Raw genomic sequence first — 23290 nt, 5'->3', positions numbered from 1 at the left:
TGCTTTGCAGATGCGGGAGCTCACCGCTTGCAGGGTCCCATCTGGGTCACATAAATGGCAGTGGGTGGAGCCGGAGCCGCTGAACCAAGGGGCCTGGAATGTAGAATGCACACACGCTCTGGTAGCAAATATTTTCCACTTAGATTAGGACCCCGCTTACGTTAGCTGTCAGTAAAATGTGGAGGTGTTAGATCAAGTTCAGTTATTCCTTCATGGATTCATTGCCCCTGAGAGGCAATTCTAGCCAGCACTCTCACAGAGGCTGGGATGCAATGGCTCACAGCAGCACGGCCCTTCTGCCTGGAGGCCAGATAGCCCTGGGAGCAAGGGGAGGTAGCTTTGTTATCACAGGCCTTATTTAAGAGAGCCTGGGGGGGAGTAAAATTGGGATGCAGTCAGGCCTCCCTGACCTAGTATCCTTTCCTTAGCATCTGAGGGGAAGTCTGAAGAGCTTCTCCCTGAGACTGAAACAGGGAGAGCCAAGCGTGAAGACAATGTCAGCCCAGGCTCTGAGAACTAAGGCGCCAGCCCAGACTGGCGGGGTGCCCCCCTCCCCGGCACACGGGGCCTGTTGCTACCAGACACGGGTGGACGGCAGCAGGCTGTAACCAGAATGTCCACCCGGAGAGGTGCTCTGGAGAAACAAACTGCCCTGACTTTCCTCTAGGGAACCAAGGCCCGTGGCCCTGCAATCTCCTCCCCAGGTACAAACGCTACCATTTCTCCCGTATGCCTCCACGGAACAGCAGGAATGAAGCTACATCTTCACCAGCCTAATTCCTACCTTCAGGCTTCCATCTGATGTTTCCAATCACATACTTCAGACACATGAAAACCTCAGACCATTGTAGACCCATTAGTCATATTTAAACTACGCATCAAAGCTCACTGGACCATTTTGCTAAACTGATACCTTAACATGTCTTTAGGAAAAATGCTTGTGCAGAGTTAAACATGACTTCTTAAAGCATAATCAGCTAAGAAACTGTTGTCAAAGTTATTTTATAAATATTCATGAATAAACATACATGTGTACTAAATAGAAAAGATTGGACTTTCTCATCTACATATAGGGATTATGAGAACTATTTCTTGAGAATTATTAGTTACTGCATATGAATGGTAGAATCTAGCATCGGCAGGTGCTCAAAGATGGTCACATTTGAACTGTAAAGCAAACAGACTTCATATTTTATTTATATTAAAAAAATGTACAGGAGAACATTAACCAACTTTAAACGATCCCCAATAATTTTACTGCATTTACCAAGTGTATAGAGATTTATATTGAAAAATAAAAACATACTGAGAACTGCAGAGTTTCAAAGGTAAAAATATACTTTACATACTACTTTGTAAGTAATGCTTCTTTTTTGCTTTCAATTTGTTATCTTTAGCACAAAAAGGAAAATGTTAAAATATAAGCTGTTGTAAGAAGTTCTAATTTCTTAATGTTTGTGATGGTAGCCCTCCGTAAGCCAGCCAGAGGGCAGACAAGTACTAGTGGGGTGCTTACAGTGGGCTGCGGGGTGCATGTGGAACACAGAAAGACCAGGATTTCACGTCGGTTGCCGATATAAACTGTCTTCTCCCCTGCTCAGCCCTTCAAGTGATGCCTCTGAAGATATCCTTGCTCCCTCAGAGGAAGATTTTAGACACAACCGAATGGCGATACCCCTTGTGCTTGTAATTCTGTAGACGCACATCCAAGACTGCGGGCCCAGTCCCATCATTCTGGGCCTGAATCCCCACTGCTGACGTCAGAAGAGGCCTTAATCAAGTGGAATCTGATGGCACTTCTTTAAGGGGACACATCCCCAGTATAGATACCCCATCTCTGAGTTGACATTTGGCAAGCAATATCAGGCCTTTGGGAGTCAAAGAACTGGCCTTTTCAAACTCTTTCCTCAAAATAATGACATTTGGAGAACAGCTGTCAGTCATGGAAAGCCATCATCAAGCACTGTGGGATGACTTGAAACCTGGTTCTAAAAAGGAAATTAAAAATTAAAATAACACATTTAACAGTTTACAAGTTTCTGATCTGCTGGGAGACACAGAAAGAATCAAATTATTCCCTTGGCCAGGGAAAATCCAGGTTCCCTTTTTAAGTCCTACTCTGTAACCCTGAGCCCGCCCTGTAGGAAGGTAATTATCTGGGCCAGAGGGATCATCCCTGCTGCTTCTCAGAAGTAAACGCAGGGAGCTAAATTAAGGTACTTAGAGGAAAGCTTGCAGCCTGTGCAGAGCTGAGTGGCTCGACTCCTGCGGATTCTAGAGCAGAGCACTAAAGGCTCCTGCTCATTCAGAGAGCAGGTACCGAATGGAGCAGCAGCAGAAAACGCAGCTTCTCAATCATCCCCTTCTGCTCCTGTTAATCAATGGAGTCCCGCAGCTAACAACCTCAAGCGATGGCCTTAAAATGCAAGTTTTCATGTTATTTCATCACAGAGTCCTGGTCCCAAAATGTCTTTATTATGTAGTTTCCAGTTTACCTGTATGTAAAAAAGGAAACAGGAGAGCACAGCAGGAAAGCTACTATTGTGAGAAAGAAGGACACAAAATTCAAGCAATGAATTAAAGAGGCAAATGAAGGAACTCTTTTCCTTTATTAGAAATGGAAGAAACAGATTGTGCTAATCTCCCGAGGGCCAACAGCCGCCCTGCGTGGCACTCAGCCAGCTCCAGTCACAAAGCTCACTTCGGAGTTCTGCTCTGTGAAAAGAGAAGCCAGATGGGCTGTTTACTTTCAACAAGATAATTCTGGAGGAAATTGTTATAAGTCACAGAAACTTTTTAGCTTCATCTGCTATTTTAGCCTCTAAGCTGGTGCAGAAGGTGGGGGGTGGGGGGAGCATGCTGTCAGGAAGGAGAGGAGAGGAAATCAAGGAAGAGAAGAGAGGGGATTAAGGAAAGTCCGGCCCAAAGCTCGGGCAGCAGTGCCCTCCAAGCGCAGAGGCGCCCCACCCGGGCTGCACCCTCGCTCCACCAGCCGCTCCCATAACCCGGGACAAGCGAGCTGACAGCTCGGAGCTTCTGTTTCCTCCTGGGGATCATGGGCCCATACAGTGTCACAGGAGTTTGGGAAGATTATACGGCATGGTGTGGGTACGGCGACTAAAACACAACACACAACATGAGCCCCCAAGCAACTCTGGGCACTATTTCTATCCCTGTTAAGTTTCTCTTCCATTTGCAAAATTAAAAGAGAATCCATCACTCATACACACACACAACTAAACTCTCCAGAGTATAGCAAGAGCTAAATGTTATATTAATCTACTGATCATACATGATGGAATTTATATGCATGGAAACAAGTTATTTTATTTTGTTATCACAGAGAAAAATAATCCAGAAAATTTTATCCTTGGATCAAGAATTTCAGAGAGACTTTTCTGCATAAAATTATTTCAAGAAAAACAGCTGTACAACTATACAAAGAAGTTCACTTATCAGAAGCTTCCAATAAACATAAAAAATGCTTCCTAACTAGGAAAGCCAAATTTTCCCTATCCACGTAAAAATGATGGCTACCAGGACAAAAGTCAAGATAATCCTTATACGCATATATGTAGAAAAGGCATCTAGCAGCCTTACTATTACAATATACAGCATAGAAATATATTACTTATTAAAACCGAAAGAATTCCAGTTAAGTTATGGGATCACTGGGTGTCCACATTAACCTACTTCTCTTTGTTTACACCTGTAATACCATTCAATGACAAGTGATGATTCTAAGAGAATGTAAGACACTCTCCGCATATGGCAATATACAATAATGTTCAGTCCATGTGTTTACCATGTCAGGAGAAAGGAATCCATTTCTAGAAAGATTATTCCACATGAAGTAGTAAAATAAAAATATTTCAGTTTTGCCTGGTTATCTCTGAATTGATTTTGAGGAAAGTCACAAATATTTGCTTTCACTGTCACATAAAGAAACAGCATCACTATTTTTGGTAATACATTCTCTTTCTGAAAGGGAAGAAATCCCAAAGAAAGAATCAACTTAATTTTCAAAGTGTATTTATGGGTCCAGATAAGACAAAAACAAAAGCAAACACATATTTAAAAACCAGAAACTCTAGAAAAATATACTGCTATATTTAAGTTTTTACATTCTTGGTGACTCCATCCAGCTGTGCCCTAAGAAAATTGAGTAAGTGTATATGAACACTTGAGAAAGTACACACACACACACACACACACACACACACACACGTATACACTAGAAACTTACAGGTTTTATGCCCTAATTAAGACCAGAAAACAAACTTAAAAGAGTCTGCAAGGAAGTATTAAAAAAATGGAAATCATATCTTTAATTGTCCTTTGTAAAGCTTATATAAAATAAAATTTCCCTAAGTACTAAAGAAAAGCAAAGAACAAAGACAATTTTACATTTCAATAAAGTGGAAATGGGCAGGAGGGCTGATTTCCTTAGAAACAACCAAACAGGACTTTAAAACATTGTCTACACAGTGATGAAACATTACATTAAATATGAAATTGTCATCTTTCTCTCTATACTCAGAAGCAAGCACCCCAACTTTGAAAATATCTATTATTTCATCAACCCCAAAGCCCAACCTCCAATGGCCTTTGTCACGAGTCTAACCTCATTCTAGGCAGCTTCAGGACTAACAATGCCTGTCTGCTCTGATATACACCAAGGAGAAGCTGAAGAGTCCTATGCCCTGCTGGGAAAGCAGACTGCCCCAGGCCTCTTGCATCCTACATATCTTATAGAGCATGCCAACACTACAAGGGCCTGACTGCTGTTTCACCTGGGCCATGTCTCAGAATTGCTTTCGCAGATAAGGGGTAAGGCAACCTCTCCTCCTAGAGAAAGAGCGGGCTTGATTGCTGCTGACTTATAGCAGTGAACTCCCCGAGCTCAGCTGCAATGCAGACTCACTGTGTACACAGCATCCATCTGGACCAGGGGATTTGGGAGCCGATATGCTGATACTCATGAAGCTCATTTTACCTTAGCATTCACATCCTTTGTCTCTGACCCAGAAGTCTTATGTCCGTGCCAGCAACCATGGAAATAGTACTAGCTAAATTAATACTCTGTCAGTAGGGTAACCTCAAATCCCAGACCAGATACCTGGGGCAAAGGGAGTAATACTGACAGAAACATAGCTTTCTGAAAGAGGGAAAAGGACTCACGACATCGGTTTGGGGATATGAAAAAACTCTCTGGGATCTACAAGCAAATGCTCTCATCAAGGTGAAGGGGGGCGGGAGGGAATAAGGATCCCCACTGTCCTGCCCATTAATGGGGCTGAGAAAAGAGAGGCATGGTTGAGACAAGCTATAGCAACGGTACCTGGGTGTTGCTCATTCATTCACCTGTACGCACGGGTTCATCACGGCCTTGGGGCAGCAAGACCTCCAGCCTAGGAGAAAGGCAGTGTGTGTGTGGGTGCTGAGTCCAGGCTTCCTCAATGCCGTACAAGGGTGTCTGTAATGATGGATGACCTTGTGACGGCTGGTCTCTGGGAGCACTAACGACATTACAAGTTCCTTTTGTTGATCACCAAGTGGGCAACTGCTTGGGACCAAAAGCAAGTGTGTCTTGTTTATTGACATGAAAGAGCTGTCTCCCTCTACATTCCCTGATGCCTGCCTTGTCCCCTACTCTGACTTCAGGTGCTTTAAGGAGAAAGATGATTAGGGTGGATCCAAGGTCTCCCTGTCCCCAAAAGGTACTGTAGCCCATATAAACCAATCCTGGTAGATGGGGAAAACAAGGACCCAAACTGTACGGGTCTGTTGGATATAGGAACCCAAGCTCCACCCTACCTATTCCCATGGAGGGAAGGGCACCGAATCCAGCTAACAGGGTTTGACGCTTCTCAGTCAAGAAAGGAAGCTGAAATAACCTTGTGAAATGAACTTCTAGGCTAATTCACTGTGCTGTGGTGGTAGTTCCCATCTCTGACTGTGTAATCAGAATTGATGTGTTGCACATCTGTACTTCACAGTTCCCATGTCAGAGGGGGTTTCCATGTTCAGGAACTGTTGCCCATAGAGAGGTCATTTTCTAGTCATCGCCTTCTCAATGGAACCACAAATCCATCCTTTTACTTTTCTTAAACAAGTAGCTATTAACACACAGCTAAAGCTCTTGTCAAAAATGAACATCCAACATCTCACCGTCATTTGGTCTACCTGGACTCAGCAACCGATGAGATGGGAACACCAGGCCTTGCCAGTCAAACAGAAATGGTACCTTCAGGGGTAAAGCTGGTCTAGCCCTAGCACCATCTCATCTTTACATTAAAAAAACTGGTAGCTCCTCCTCTGGGGAGAACTAGGTTCCCTGCTCCACCACCTGAAACACGGCTGCTGGTCCAACAGGGCTCACGCAGGTCCCTGCAAGTTCACGGACAGGCCAGGTTCACTGACAGCTTAGCTAAGTTAAAAGTGCATGGTTCCTCTAAGCAGCAGCTATCCAGCCCCAACGAAAGACCTGGAAGACCAGGTGCAGTCAGGACCAGTCACCGGCCACACAACAGTCTGAATAGAAAGCTGTCCCGTTGTCTTGCTCCTAAGGACCACGCATCTTACATTTCTACAGACTCTCAGGCAACTGCCAGTGGCCTAGATATCTGTCTTGTCTACCAACTGACAGACTATAGACTGGCAGATTAAGAAGCTTCTCTTTGTAGAGCCACATGCTGTAGAAATAAATTATGGCTGCTGATCAGTCTGGGTCACTGATGTAGATGCTCAGAGTAAGGGCCTGTTCTCTGACAAGACCCACTGGAATCAAGCTGTTGTCCAAGCCTGTGCTGCCCAGATCACTGCCATCACTACTGGGATCCACCATTATACTAGATATGGCAGCATATCCACCATCATGGACAAGCGGACAAGCACAAAGTGAAGGTATTTCTGCTGTAGAAGCTACCAGTGCAGGTCAGACTTGTGGCTCCTTCCCTCAGTTGGCCCATTTGTCTTGCAGAGAAGGAGGCCATGTCTGCCCTGTCCACTCCTAGTAAAATGACTGCATCAAACCTTTGGCTCCCATTTTAGGATAACCCTAATGCTTTACCATTGTCAACAGTTGGGTTTTTGGTTTGTTTGTTTCTTTGTTTTTAGTTTACTGTCCAATCAGCTAACTTCGATTATACCACTGTGGCTCTTGTAACTAAATGGCATCATGTTCTTAACTTTGCCATACTATCTTTAGTCTGACAATGGTGTGTCTTTTGCCATAAAGACCACCCAGTGGTGGGGGCAGTAGTGAAAGTGATCAATAGACATTTCATGACCTTTATCATCCTCAAGTTCCTGTCACTACTTAGGGGTAAAATGGACTTTAAAAATCAATTCAAAAAGATTTCTGATTCTACCTGTCTCATCACCTCCTGATCTACGCACCTCAATAAGGTAGTTTGGTCACTAGATCTAGCCATCTCCAGAAAGGGTAAGGAGTTATATAGACTTGGCGGTGAAAAACTGAGATTTCTCCCTGACCATTCCTGGGCACGATGCATTTTTCTTTGTCTTAACAGAAACTCCAAACCAGTATAACTGATACACCCTCCAAGTGGAAGCCCAATCCAAAGGGGTCCTAGAAAATTCAAATATAAATTTGGTACAGCCACTGGATATATCTGTGTTGGAGTGACACTGGTCCTAGATGGTAAAGATAATGTCCATTTGGGTTACTGAGTTCAGCACACTTTTCACCACAATGGGCAAAGTGGTGGGCGTGGTGAGTCTCTATAAATTGTATAAAAAAGCCCTTAATCCAGCTTCACTTGACCATACCAAAAAAAGGTCTGACTGGAGAAAAGATAAAGTTACAGCTACTGGAAGGGACACAACCAATCCATGGCTGTGGAGGAATAGCAACAAATTTGGCAACAGGAAGGGATCACATCAAATCCCATGAGGTTTGAATGGATGTGACTAATACTCTCCTAATCCTCTATATAAAATGCATCAGCCTGGCAAAATAGTCCTGTGATCCACAGGAGTCAAGCAGCAGTGGTGACTGGTAATCTGACTCACTAAGACACTTCGAAGCCTGTCATCCCCATCCACGGGCTTCAGAAACAGGAAAAGTCCCGTGGACACGGCTGTTCCTGAACAGTTCTGCTGTGCCTGATCACATCAACAGCAGCTCCAAAAGACGGACCTCCCCTCATACCTGTGCAAACTCCCAGACTGGAACAATCTTGTTTCAAATGGATGGATACAAATTCATAGGCTTGTCCGGATTCCAAGGCAGCCTTAGGTTGCCCCATGCATGGCAATCAAGGCTGCAGCTACTCAGAATACTGTCTATGTGGCTTAATTAAGCCAGCGGAACAGTGATCCAAATCAAATTTCAAACTAGAGTGAATAGAGTGACCTGTGCTCTCTATGTGAGACAAAGTGGAATATGAAATAGCTCTGGGCATGAGGGTTACTTTCTGAACCATCTATTGCCCCTGTTATTATTATTGGCAATGTTTTTCAAACTTCCTTGTGTGGGTCATAAAAGATAATAGATTCGATAATAATTAAGACGTACTGGTCTCCCCTTGGGATTTGGTCACATTAAGCTGAGTCAGAGATCCTGACGGAGTGCGGACAGATAGAGGTAGAGTCAATATTGCAAGCTGGCTTCATCCTGCCACTTGGGATCCTATTGATCACAGCTTGAATTAAATGCTGTATGAGACAAGTTGAACTGATCTGGTCCAAGTCTCTGTTGGCCCAATTAATCAGAGTGACCAAGGCGTGGCATACTCATATGAAAATTCATCACAGGCCAAAAGAGTACATTAAAAGCTGTTGGGAATCGGGAGAGATCGTTTTCTTTGGACTCACACTCCCTTATGTGTCTTGTTCAGGGGACCTAGAATGTATGGTCTCAATTTCTCTTTTTACCTAGGCCATTTCTCAGGGTTGCTTCTGTATCCAATAACCTTAAGAAATAAGGTAATGTTTATCCCCAAAGAAAAGATTTGATTACTGCTTACTATAAAAGTGGCAGATGCTTCAAGCTCGAGATGGTCCTCATCTGCAATGCAAACCTACTGTATCCATGGCATCCATATGGGCCAAAGCACAGCACACTCATGGGATTTGGAGGTAAAGGAAAGTAGTGTAAATATGAAAACATTTAAGCAATTTGCTGTGTCATGAGAAATAAAGTCCTTCTTCTCTGACCCGTGAGTCTTGTGTTTTCTGACAGCGTCCATGATATATTAGCAGGCTAGTTTTTAATTTGCAAGCAGAGTAAAAATCAATTCCCAGACCCAGTAAGCTTATTCCTGGCTCGAACCACCTGTGATACCCTATATAAAGCCCGGTGGAGGCTACCATTCCCATAGTTAATGTTCAAGTATAAATTGACAGAGGTGTCCTAAAGTTGAAGACAACCTAGATTGATGAAAGAAAGGGAAAATCATTAATGTATGAAGGTAAAACGGGGCCTACTCTTATCTTCTAGAGCCTAAAACTATGGATTCTCCTACGGGGCCTCCACATAACACTGGAATTCTTCCCTTCAGTTCCAGTTCCCCCAGACCAAAATCTCTATGAAGGGGAACTGGTACTACCATTTTACTACATTATAGTGTGGAGAAGGGATATTGAGTATATGAGATATTGTCATATTATAGTTGAGGAAAAAGAGTGATTTCGAATATGGCCTGGACAGGGGAGGGAGTGAATATGGAGAGTTACTAGTCATGGACAAAATGCCAGCAGTCGGTCGATCGATCAATCAATCAATCAATCAACCAACCAACCAAACAATAACCCTACCCACACTGGGCAGAAAAATGGCAAAGAGACAATTGTTTATAAACTTAGGTCTCTGCCAAAAGGAAGGAAAAGCAGGAAAGCATGCAAGATTCAGGGAATGAAAAGAGTTGAGAAAGATAATTTTATTTTCCATTGTCAAAAATCCCACAAATGCAAAGTATTTAGGATTCAAATTTACCTTCAGAAATGTAATAAACAGACTCAAATGTCATGGAGTGATTTGTGTATGAGTACTGCAAAAAATCTGTCTCTTTGTTATTATTCACTATTAAAAGCAAATTCAAAAAAAAGAACTTGAGAAAGAGGATGAAATAACAATTTAGAAGCAAAATTATAAAAGTCAGCATCCGACTCCCTCAGGGTTATGTCCAGACTTCAGGCTAAGGATCAAATGTGATCAGTAAACATTCCAGATTTACTGCTTTGTAATATATAAGATTATAACAGACTGTGCTAGAAATTAGGAAAATCCACAAGCTCAGAAAGTAATTTCGTATTCACTTGTCTCCATAATTCATTAAAAATAAAAATAAATGGCTTTTGAGAACAACCGCAGACATGAATTTGATGGATGACCGTTTCTCTGCCCCCCGCCCCCCCACCGTGAGCCACGAGGAAAAGGGAGCTATGTTTATTCATAACTTCCCGTAACCTCGTGGGTAAGGGACGCTGCCAGCGTGGGATTCCATTTCGTGCAGGCAGAAGAAAACACCTGACGCGGAGACGGCTGGGGCTGGGCCTGCTTACTGCAAAGAGACACAGATATTTCAAACTCTATGTAATTTTTTTTAAAAAGGTTAAAATTTAAACCTATCTTATGAATAACATGAAAGAACACCTTTGCAACAATTATGAAAAAAAAAAAAAAATTCTGCCTCCAGGTCTTTGTTTCAGAGCTGGGGCCTTGGTACCCTCTAGGGCCTGTGTGGAGCAGGGTGGAGGCGGGGCGGGCGCAGATCCTGGATAGAAAACTGCCTGGATGACATCAGAGCGGGTCAAACACTAAGAGCATGAAACCAAATCTATTTTTCCCATTTAAAAAGAATCCCTCAGAATAATTAAAATGAATTCCTACCCAAATTAAATTGCCTTGAAGTTTTCTGAGCAAGGCTTCAGGCATTATAAACACTCCTTGACTTGGGCCTGCCAGGTTTTCTCAATCAATCATGCAGTAGCCTAAAATTAAATTGAAATGATTAGATCAAGGAAAATCAAATTTTTTGACATTTAGTTTCAGTAATGTGATTATGAAGCTTTTAGTGATATTGTAATTACTTTGAAGCTTTGAGCATATGTTTCTACTGAGAGTATTCCACGGAGAAAAGCCGCATTAGGGAAACAAGTAAATACAGACCCCAGTGAAAGGCTGGGGTCTGTGTTTGTTGTAAAATTAAAAGCTAACGGTGGAAAAGAGACAATGCATCCATGTAGTTTACACTCTAAACATCCTGCAGAGCGTCACCACTTTAAAATCCCAGCTAATTCCAGAATTAAAATAATGGAATGGCTTCCCTCTAAGGGCAGCATTAGAGAAGCAATAAAGAGAAATAACAGTAAAGATCCAGAAAAAAAAAGAAGAAGAAGAACAAAGTCATCATTCTGTACTAGCTCCAATTTCTGCCCAGTAAAACGTGACTAAGATCTCTCTAAAATTAATAAATCTCTTCTCAGACTATGAAATATTTTAATATCTACTACTTTGTCTATGCCAAAATGAAACCATATAATTACTCACTTTTCTATTATTTCAACACTTACTGGGATTTGGCTGGTTTGGGGGTTACAAAGCAATTAAGATGAGGTTTCCCCCCCCAAGCAAATATCAGTAGAGACTGGATTCTTCAAAGGAGGTACTTCAACCTCAGGAATAGGAAGAGAGATTGGAGAAGACAAGAAAAGAGACAATGGTCTTTCCTTTGATTCACACTTCCACTCATTCAACAATTACTTATTAAGTACAAGTATAGTCCTTTCCCCAAGAATGAAACAGATAAGTAAACACACAATTTTAAGGTGAAATGAGCTTAAATCTTTAATCTTTGGCAGGAAGATCATTCTATCAAAATAATCTGAAATATACAAACCTTTTGAAGGATTTATTGACTCTGATTATCAAAGCACAGCTAATTGTCCTAATAATTTAAAGATCATAACTAGGAAGCAGTGCAATAGACTCGGTGTTTACCTTAGATACTGCCAATTTTCTTTTTTTTTTTTTTAATTCTCTTCTTACTCTCAGTCACAGACACCATCACTTCCTACTGTCTCAGAAGAGCTCCAATTCGTTAAGTTTTGTGCACCTGCAACTGACCACTGGCTGTCAAGTTTGCTTCCCGCCCCAATGGGCCTTGGAACTTGACAGAGTCCATTTGTTGCAGATGTGAAGCTCTTCATTAAATCAGAAGAGACCAGATTAGGACTTTTATAACTGCTGTTCCCCGAAAGTAAGTGAGTGCGATTTTACTTGGGCCCGCTGCCAAAGCTCTTCTTCTGAAACTAAATCTGACCGTTCTCCATTCCTAACAATTAGACCAAGTGGCTCCTCATGATTAGCCTCGCAAAACCTGCCCTCTCCAGCACAGCACAGAACACTCCTGAGCCGGCCTCTATCCTTCTTTGCCTGATCCCATATCACTTCTTCTCTGAGCTCCTTACACTCTGAGCTCCCATCCACTACTCCTCCATCCCCAGCACAGCCTCCACATTCAAGCCTTCACATCTTGCTCCATTAAAAATGCACTCTCTTTATTGGCCTGCTCAGGAGACTACTCATCCCCAAAGGTCCAGCTCAAATGCCACCTCTTCCCTCAAGGTTCCCCTGGCCAAGTCAACACATGTCCATTAGAGCTTCCGTTATTTCTGATCATTATGTTGCAAGTGCACACAACACCTTCACTGAGCTGTGACTTCCTCTCTTGGATACTCAGACTTGTACCTGTACCAGGCCCTGTAACACAAGGTCCCAAAAAATGTTTGTTGAATTTAACATTTATTTTCTAACTTCTTTTTGTCCAATAAAAATAAACCTTTTTTTCTTACAAATCCATTTCTACACCTATTTTAAAAATGTATCCCATGTTTCCCTTAGAGTTTCTCCCAACTGTACAATGAGTAATTGAGTATTTTTCTTCCAAATATTTCAGCTAAAACTGGCTCATGAAACCATATTCTATACTGACATCTTTCAAAAAAAAAGTGAAGCAAACTAAGCTACATAATTTTATTCTTTTTTGTCCTTTGTAATTTTACCAGAATTTATTTAAAACTTCTAACTGTGGGGCACCTGGGGGGCTCAGTCAATTAAGCGTCTGACTTCAGTGCAGGTCATGATCTCACAGTTTGTGACTTTGAGCCCCACATTGGACTCTCTGATGGTCAGTGTGAAGCCCACTTCAGATCCTGTCTTTCTCTCAAAAAAAAAAATTTATTTTTTTCATTCTTGAAAAAAATAAGTAAATAAAACTTCTAACTGTGTAATTTTCAACCAAGCCAGATTAGTTACTATTTAGGAAGGGCAGCACAATGTTAAATCATTCCACAGGAGCAGGAGGCGTCTAACATTCATAGTAAAATGGCAAATAAGAAATCAAAATGTACATGAAATGGTTATTTGCGCCAGCTTTCCTTGATCATGTGTTGTTGTGTGGAGTCATATTTCCTGTCAAAAGCATAACAAAGCTTCCCCTGCTCTACAGGATACAAATGAGCAACCTGGTACAGCAAATTACCCAGCTGTAAGTCACCATTTCAGTCCTGGAGTGTAGCCACATGTTCTCTCGCCACCTGAGAAAACTACCTTGAAAAGGGAGTTATGTCCTTGGCCAGACTCATCAACTAGTCCACAAAATAAATATTAGATTCCTCATGTGTGACATTACTACGTGCCTCTAAACGACCTCAGAAAGGCAAAATCAAGTAGTATCACTGTCAACCCAACCCAATGTCCTCTGTTATCCTTACTGTTCATAATAAGACACTTCAAACCCAGCTGTCAGATGGTGAAAGCCTTAATGGTAATGGTGTTAGCTGGAAAGGCCCGCCTCAAGATGGCCGAGTCCTAGTCCTTGAAACCTGGGAATGTGACCAGGTGGCCAAATGGACTTGGCAGATGCAGCTAAGTAAGGATCCTGAGAATGTAAGGATGTTGGAAGTGTAATCATGGTGTCCTTTTGAGAGGGGGACAGAGGACATCTGACCACAGAGAAGGAGAGGTGTTGTGGCTGCAGAAACCCAGACTGGAGAGAGGCAGCCAGGAGCCAGGAAAACGCCTGCAGAAGCCCAAGGGGAGTCTTTGCCGGGGCTGTGGGAGGCTGCTCTGCTGACACCTGACTGTAGCCCCTTAAACCTCACGTTGGATTTGTGCCCTGCAGAACCTTAAGAGAATAAATCCGTGTGGCTTTAAGCCGCCAAACTTATGATAATTTGCTGCAGTAGCAAACAGGAAATGAATACAATGACTGAGCCACGCCTCCAAAGTGTATAAAAGGTAGTGAAATGATGGTGCTAATCCCTGTCTTCTAGAAAACACCACTTCTATGATCAGAACACGAGATGACTGGATGCTAAGACTAGTGCCTTATCTGACATGATTTGTCACAGAAATACAATCAGTTCTACATGTATTATAATGGTGATACAGCTGTCCAATCCTTACACTGTGTTTATCACATTTATTGCATTTCTCTATTTGCAAAATATTATATCCTTAATGTTGACCATCCGAAAAACACAGAAAACCTGAATGGAAAAGAGTCCCACAGTCCAAAGATAATAATTTAGGGGAAATACTTTCGGATATTGTTACATGCAGAATGCTATCCAGTTTTCAGTTATGGTACCTAAGCTCTTACATTAATTTTTTTTAACCTTTCTGAACCATTAAAGAATTCACATATACTCATCAGGCTTAGGTCATAATGTAATCTTATCATCATCATTGCTTAAAGACAAAAAAAAAAAAAAAAAAAAGTCACATCACCTCCAGAAATCGGACCTCAAATGGCATCACCTACTATTTTCTGAGAAACTTTACCAGCATAACTTGTATTCCGTTGGGCATAAAATGATAAAAATCCAGACAGGATTTTTAATAAATTAATACACAAGAATTGTGATGACCATGACTGGACCCAACAGAGAAGTTCCTCATATGTTAGGCTCCAAATAAAAATTACTCCAGAAGTCTCCTCTCTCCCCCAAAAAACGGTAGAGCTATATAACGTGGCGCCATGCTGCAGTGCCCAGCAGTAGCCAGGGTACACGGGTGAGCACATTTACTGGGCATGAAATCATCAGACACTGAGAATCAGACTGTTTGGTGAATTCCTTGAAATCAAGCCGATGAAAGAAACACTGGTACATCTGACAGAAACCCTGGGTGTAGCGAGAAACTGCAGGTGCCATACACATACCTAAAAATGGACAGTGAAGAGAAAGAAAGCTCCAGAAAAGACCACAGTATGGGAAGAAACCCAACAGCTGAGCATGTCTCTAATTCCTCAATGTCAGACCTCGGCTACTTGTTCCTTCCTGTTTGTATTACCTAAGTATGTCTGCAGTGCATGGTAAAACATACACAATTCCTATCCAACACGAGGATCTCAGGCGTCGTCATTTGACATCATGTTTCCATATCGTCACAAGTCATTATCCAGGCTCGGGGAAGGCCTACGGCTGGGCAGTCCCCAGGTGTCGGCGGGGGCCAGCCCCGATGAGCAGCAGCTTAGGGATGCTGCCTCGGTTGTATTTAAATCTGCACCTGGCACCCCCCACGGACACACCACAGAGCCGGGAAGGACTCCGTCTGGAACTCCCGCCGGAGTTCAAGTGCGGAAAGAAGCACGCTAGAGCGAGAATTTGTATTCAGCCTTTATTTCTCCAGGCCATGGGCCCGACTGTGGCCCAACCCTGTGGCCTGCCTCAAGTTCTCCCTCCGCAAAGCTCTGGATCAAGGAATAAAACGGATCCAGGACCAGATCCCACAGAGAGCAAAGTACAGAAACGGGGCCTTTGTACTGCTGACAGCTCCCTGTGTATGGAGGGACCCGAGAGGTTCCCAGGCTCATCCTCACTGTGACCCTCCGAAACGCTTTGCCACCCAGTCCAGGCCTGTGGGACCCAGCAGCAAGCAGGGAAAGAGCTCCTCTCTTGATTATTCAGACAGCACCTGCTCCTTCAAGCTGAAGAATGAAATGTTAAAATTCCAGCTTCTGAGAAACTCAGGGAACGCAGGGAGGGAAAATAATAAGACAGGGAAAAAAGGTGAAGAGTGCAGGGACCTGCTCGCGCAGCCCCACCCCTGCAAACTCACTCAGTCCTGCTTCTCAATGTCATTCATACAGAGCGAGCGAGGGACAGGTGTCTGTCTTACCTCCTCCCCCTGTTCTGGAAAATGCATCTACTCTGCACAAGATGCTTACAAAATCACTACAAAGTAGTTACAAAGTGCTTCATCTGTGGCCACCTGCTTTATGCACTGAAATTCCGGAAACATCTAACAAGAGGAGTAACTGGTACATCCGTGGATTAGGTTAATAACACAGCTGTCTCAACTGGAACACTGATATTAGCTCCCAAATTACTATTTTTTCCTAATTATGTGACAAGGGTGGGAATAGGGGTTTGAGGGACAGGTAAGGTTGCTGTATGTCGTACATAAGGCTTTTTCTCTCTTTTAATGGTAAGAGCTCTAATGTTAACCTTTATGAGGGACCCTGTGCAAGTCTTACAGGAAAAAGTAAATTGAAGAAATCATCAAGAACTTAGCAACACTATCAAAAATACAAACACTGGTCCAAGGACTGCCTCCACGCTGACCACGGGTCCAAGTTATGCAGATACTGAAAAGAAAGCAACAGCTTAGTGTGCAGTCTTCTAGGTCACTCAGGACCTCAGCTTTAGCAACAGTGTTCTCTCCATCTACAGAAGAAACTATACATAGAAATCTAAGCATTGGGTACCACACATCAAAGAAGAACACAGAGTTTATTTTTGGAACACAAAAAATATTTTAAACTTTAGTAACATAAAAAAAAAAAATTCCTGTCAAGGAGAGACATTTAATACATTCTATGAAAATAAGAACAATTTTTATTTATAGAAATGGCCCTTTATCAGAGAGGAGTTGATGACATCAAAAATGGTGCCATCCTGACAAAAGATGTCTCCTACCCCACGGCCACCCTAGATCTCTCTTAGTGGAAGATGGTCTCCTGCTTGAGAGAAACAAAGAAGCCATTAATGGTTCCCTGGGCTCGTCGGCACTAAGGCGCTGTACTACAGCTTTCCGTGACTGCCATGGACCTCTATCTAAAATATAATCTGTTCTTAACACTCTTCCATGTGCAGTGGCTCACTGACCCTCTGTCACCACAGGACAAAGCAGGCCTCCGTGACCCTTCTCACAGGCCACGCTGCTGCAGTCTGGCCTCACTGCACGGGCTTGCCGTGCCGCAGCTCACGTCTGTCCTCCATCTAGCACGCCGCCTTTGTCTGATGAACTACACTTGTCCCTCAGTGCCTCTGGACACAGCGGATCCACGAGGCTGCCCTCTCCAGGGCCTCCCTGTGCAAAACCAGATCACAGCACCTGCAACCTAGAATTGCAAATCCTTTATCTTTCTGTACACCTTCGACACTGTGTGGTGACAAATAGTAGTTGCTAAAGTCTTGGTTGATTCTAAAGGAGGAGCTGATGGCTCCAGAGTCAGAAGTGTGAGGGTTGACACACAGGCGGGGATCTTAAGGGAAACTTCATATGAAGCTGGTGTCCTGTGAAAAGGAACTTTCAGGAAGCACAGATGCATTAGAGAGAGGATTAACGTTCAAAGACAAGAGACTAATAATATGGGCAAAAGAGATGAAAAATTGTGGCGCGATGCTGTGTGTGCCTGTGTGTAGCTTGTCTGTGTTAACATATACACATATCTTTGTAATTATTTGTAATTTTGTATCTCTTACAAATTAATTTGTAATTAAGTATCTCTGCTTCTGTTGGGGAGGGAGGGAATTGGTACCCCAAATACATGTCTTATCAGTCCAAGCAGATCACAAACTCGTTGGGGGAAAAGGTCTCCTATTTCCCTGTGTCCCTTCCCCACAGGTAACACACACACATCCGCCCCCTCACCTGGACCTCCCGGGCACAGAACCACTGCATCTACTGCTTTAGAAAGAAATGACACTGAAATCATTACTATGAGTGGAAATACCTGTTAATCCACGGAAGAAAGGTTTCTATTTATTGACAATAGATACTGGAATAAACCTGGTAGAAGGCTCAGATAATTAGGACATACAGTACTGGGGGAAATATAATAATATTACCTCACTTCTTTTTAACCAAGACTCTCTCCTATAGGGGGAAGTAAATAAGCCAGGAAGATGAACTGTAACACAAATCAGCCAACTGTACGATAAATTTCCTTCTTTAATATTATAAAACTTAAGAGAGAAACCATTCAGGTTACCACAAAGAAATATTTAAAATGAGCTCATTAAATGCAAATTAAAACAGAAACACTGAATAATCGCTGGGCCACAATTAAAGGCTGAAGAAACAGCAGGTAAGAAACAATTCTCATTGATCAAAGAACTAAAAGCGAACAGAATATTCTGCATTGAAACTGCTTTCATGAATATGAAGCATTTCGAAGTAAGGAGATTTTTTTTCCCCTCATTTTTCAAAGAAGCTTTGGAGGTAGAAATGGATCTGCATATCTTAATACAAAGTACTTTCACTGTATCATTTTCAAGCAGTGAACCTATGAGGTTTAAAAAAAAAAAAAAAATGTGGACTTCAAAAAAATCCTTAGAAATCATTCCAAAATTGAAAGGGGCAGAAGGACATCATTTCAGAGCCTTTGGACCCAAAGAAGAACTATACATAATTACACAATATCATGTATGCAAAGATTCAGTAGAATTTCTTTTATGACACAATTGTACCTCATAGTAAATAGAAGGGTTCAGAGCCTATCTTGAGTACTTCAATGTAGGGTCGCTTTTTAACTAAAAGTATTGAAAAGACAAAGCAAGTAGCAGTGCACAGTACATTCAACTAGAAATATAAACTCTGAGGCTTTAAAACTCATCACACGTAAACTTTAAAACAAATATATAGATTTGTAGGCAAATAGTAAAGTTAGACTGTACATTCATGATAGAAAGGGCATTGTTTTCGTGGCGGGGAGTTTCCCTATTTTATTCACTCGTGTATCCCTGGCATCTGGAGCAGGGCACATAGTAGGTCCTCAATTACTGGAACTGCTTTCACGAAAATAAAACAATATAAAATGAGAAGAGAGAGCATTTTGTTTTCTTACCAATTCGTTTTAAAAATTAAAATATACTGTTTTTCATTTATCAGACAGGCAAAACTAAAAATATCTTATGGGACACAAGGGAGAAATGGGAATTCTTAGAAACACTGCCAGCAATGGCAGAGCCACAAAGAACAGTTGTGCAGTTGTGCACTGCTCAAAAGTACTAAACTTGGGCAGGGAAGGAAAGAGATAGGGAGAGAGGAAAAACCCAGTAGGTGCTCTGCTGATGGAAGGTCAGTCATGGAGAGGATGTCTTTTTGAAATTTTTCAGTTCTGAGGAGCAGGGCAACTTTTGCTTCCTTTGCACTATTAGATAGAAATGTAAAATAGGGTGACTTATTTCTGAACAATTTAGAAATACCTAGAAAAATTCAAACTCTGCTAATCCTTTGACTAGAAAATCCACTTGGAAATTGTAATAAGATTTCTACTTTACATATTTGCTTACATATGCAAATAAAAAGATATGAACACAAACATTTCTGATGATAGCAATCTGTAAGCCTAATGAATGCTCATTTATTGAAGAGTATTTGCATAATTCGTGTACATCCACAAAATAAAAGAGTATCAGGAATTACTGCGGGGTAGAGTTGTACAGGCAGACAAGTATATTTTCTAAGAGATATTAAGTTAAATAATGTGCAGATGTGCCTATGGTCCAATTATTATTTTTTAATCTTTTTAAAGAATAAGACACTGAATATGAATTTCAATACTGGCAACACTGCTGTATACATATGCATTCACTTTAAGAACTGATACTACTCAACTACCTAAATCCACTTCCACAGGAATTAGAATATGCCACAAATATCACTACTAAATTTCAATTTTAAACAAAAAGAATTGCTAATTTTTTAATTATTAAAAGTATAGTTTTAATAATGATGCCAAAAATTACATTTTTCTAAATAGAATTTTCTTAGGCCTTTCAATTCTGCTCTAAATTATCTTGATGTCCTCCATACTGCTCAAAGTCATCAACACCAACTTCAGCTAAGCTATGTTTCTACAGCTCTCTGGGTCAGGGCATTTAATGTATCAGTTGTAATCCAACTGAGAAAGTGAAGTGCTTTTGAAACACTCTCTGTGTCAGGAAAGAATCCTATTTTTAAGAATGTAAAACAAAGGTTAATTCTATTGGTAGTGAGGTAACAATCAATCTCCTTTATTCCTAATGTACTAAGTTACGTATTTTTGCTTTTCCTCAAAGTAAGCTAAGATTTAAATAAAGTGGAAGAGTACAATTTGCAGTAAAGAAGGTGTAGCAATTAAAGAGAGCATAGTCAGGAAAGGGGCAAGTTGTGAGTAGAACAATGTCTTTAACAGAAAAAACAATCCCAGATATAGACTGATGTATATTTTGGGTTTTTTTGGTTTTGTTTTGTTTTTAATTTTTTTTAATGTTTTATTTATTTCTAGGAGAGAGAGAGAGAGAGAGAGAGACAGTGTGAGCAGGGGAGGGTCAGAGAGAGAGGGAGTCACAGACCAAAACAGGCTCCAGGCTCTGAGCTGGCAGTCAGCACAGAGGCCGACACGGGGCCCGAACCCACGAACCGCGAGATCATGACCTAAGCGAAAGTCGATGCTTAACCGACTAAGCCACCCAGGCGCCCCTAGACTGATGCATATTTTGATCTCCAGCTTATCACTGGGTATAAAAGGCTCTAATGCCTTTCCTGGATCTAGAGTATGGTCAAAGAAACAGAAAACTCATTACTTCACAATATACTTTCAAATGCCTCCACTTTTACTTACCATCCACACTCCAACACAACCAAGTCCAAAACTGGCAATTAAGATTTTTATTAAAATGTGCTCACCCATTGGGGCGCCTGGGTGGCTTAGTCGGTTAAGCGTCCGACTTTCGCTTGGGTCATGATCTCGCGGTTCGTGGGTTCGAGCCCCGCGTCAGGCTCTGTGCTGACTGCCAGCTCAGAGCCTGGAGCCTGTTTCAGAGTCTGTGTCTCCCTCTCTCTCTCTGACCCACCCCTGTTCACGCTGTCTATCTCTCTCTCTCCTAGAAATAAATAAAAGTTTTAAAAAAAAAAATGTGCTCACCCACAAAATTAAGCAATGCAACTAATTGAATAAAATAATTTGCTGCACATTGTCCACATGGTTTTAACATGTGAGAGACTTTTCTTGGGAGGGGGCATGGAGTTCACTATTTATGTTTTGACACACACTTGTTTGCACTATGACAAACAGTATCTGTAATATGAGAAAAGCATCTTCTACAATCCACCTTATATTATCCATGTGATTACAAGTTATTATCAACTGTCTAATCATACAAAGATCATACTCTTCCTTCTGTATCCCTGAATCCCAAATAAACTAACTGCCTAAACACAGCTCATCCTAACAAAGTTTTTATATAGTCATTTATTACATAATTTAGATTTAAATAATGATTTTTAGACCTCAAATTCCTGTCTTTATATTGCTTTACTATAAATTTGTTTCTTTTAAAAGTATCCAAGTACTAGATTAAGTTGAATTAAAATAAGATTTGCACAATTGTCTTCAAAATGAAATACAGACTTTTTTCCCCTGTAAAATGCTGACACGATGGATTTTGAAAATTTTCTCCTACTTGCTTTTCTGATTCAGTTTGGAGTTGTGTTTACAAGTAGATTTTATGTAATAGTCAACTAAAAAGGTTAAAAAAAGATTCATAAAATTGTATATGAAAAACTTATTTCTAAGGAAAATGTCTTCATTGGATGATTTTCAAAAGTGATTCACCAAAAGTCATGCATGCTAGAAAGGTAATAAAAGTTGGACCGCATCCTTAGGTTTTATCATTGCAGCAAAGACAACGTCGGTTAACTGGCATGGTTCTCCCAGCAAGCAGAATGTTTTACATTTTAACAGTTTCCTAAATAAAAGACTTAAGAAGAGCTTATCAGTGCATACAAACTTACGTATTTTAAAAATCCACTTCTCGTCTTTCTGGACAGACCACTTTTGACTTCAGATGTACTCGTTATGATCAAAAGTATTTTGTAAGTGGCGCTCATCAGAAATAATCCCCAAAGAAGCTCACCAAATAACACAACCCAGAGCAAGCCTCTGTCATAATAAAGCCCCAAATAGCAACGGTATCTAATCATACTGTGCATTAACACTAATTTCAGAGACTACCACTGAAAACCAAAACAAACAAACAAAACCCAAACCCACAACTTTTGGCTTCACAACCCTGGAAGGGAGAAACTTTGCTAATCTCATACATCACAGTGTTTATAAACAGAAGAACCATTTCCAAAGCTTTCATCACCAAAATGCACCTAGGTCATTTTGTGTTAAATAAGAAGAACAATCCATTCTGCAAAGAATTAATCCTTGTTGTTGTTTCGTCTTAATTCTTTCATCTCAGACCGACAATGAGAGATTTAAAAGGAAAACTCGGAGGGAGCAAGACGTTTAACTCCATCCGCAGGGATTTCTTTTGAGCCTCGAGCTTAAGGCTAGGCTTCCCCGTTGGGTCCTACAGCCGGTGGGTCCCAATGGGACCCTAACTGGAGGGCAGCGACCGAGGCGCCCGGACGGACGCACACAGCGGGCGCACGTGACGGGCCTGCACGGCGCCCCCTACAGGCCTGGCTGGGCAGTGCGCTCGCTGTGGGAGCGCGCGACCCCGCCTTCACCTGGGGAGGCGCAGAGCGCACCCCGGGGTCCCCGGAGAAGTTGTCTCCGGCGGGAAGCCTGTCAAACCTCGGGCGGGGTGGGGGCTTAGAACACACACACTGTTTCTCCTGGCCCACGGCGGGCACTGGGGAGCCCAGGCGGGCACTGGGGAGCCCGCCGCGCGGGCAGCGCACGGGCGCACACGGCCGCCCCGCCGCTGACAGTTGACACCGGCGGACACCCTGGGGGGGTCCCCGTCCGCCGAGGCCCGGCGGGGCGGCGCAGAGACGCTGTACCTGGCAGGCACCCACGTACCTATCATGGTCACTGGGCAGGTGGAGACTGCTAGGCACACTGGCACCCGCCTGGGCGTCCCCCCAGTGCGGCTCCAGGGCTAAGTCTTCCGGCGCTCGCCTCCCCTGTGCCCGGCCTTCGGAGTGCGCACGCGCCGGCGGCACGCAGCCAGGGGCCTTCTGGGAGTCGTAGTTTTACCTCGTAGTTTCTCCTCACCGCGCACCCCTCCCTCCGGCCTTCCGCCGCCAGTC

General features: G+C 42.4%; 1 long non-coding RNA gene across 1 annotated transcript; it reads right to left on the bottom strand.

Annotated features, from left to right (window-relative positions):
• Nucleotides 1-1430: 1430 nt before the first annotated feature.
• On the bottom strand, nucleotides 1431-23278 carry LOC120248977. The gene is made up of 3 exons (XR_005532731.1): nucleotides 23061-23278; nucleotides 10859-10959; nucleotides 1431-1988 (listed from the first exon to the last, which is right to left on the bottom strand). It is a non-coding gene; the product is annotated as an uncharacterized LOC120248977 (long non-coding RNA).
• Nucleotides 23279-23290: the final 12 nt, after the last annotated feature.

Source organism: Hyaena hyaena, unplaced genomic scaffold, assembly GCF_003009895.1.
Source record: "Hyaena hyaena isolate Hyena2069 unplaced genomic scaffold, ASM300989v1 scaffold_617, whole genome shotgun sequence".
Classification (NCBI taxonomy): Eukaryota; Metazoa; Chordata; class Mammalia; order Carnivora; family Hyaenidae; genus Hyaena; species Hyaena hyaena.
This window is presented reverse-complemented; position numbering and strand designations above follow the sequence as displayed.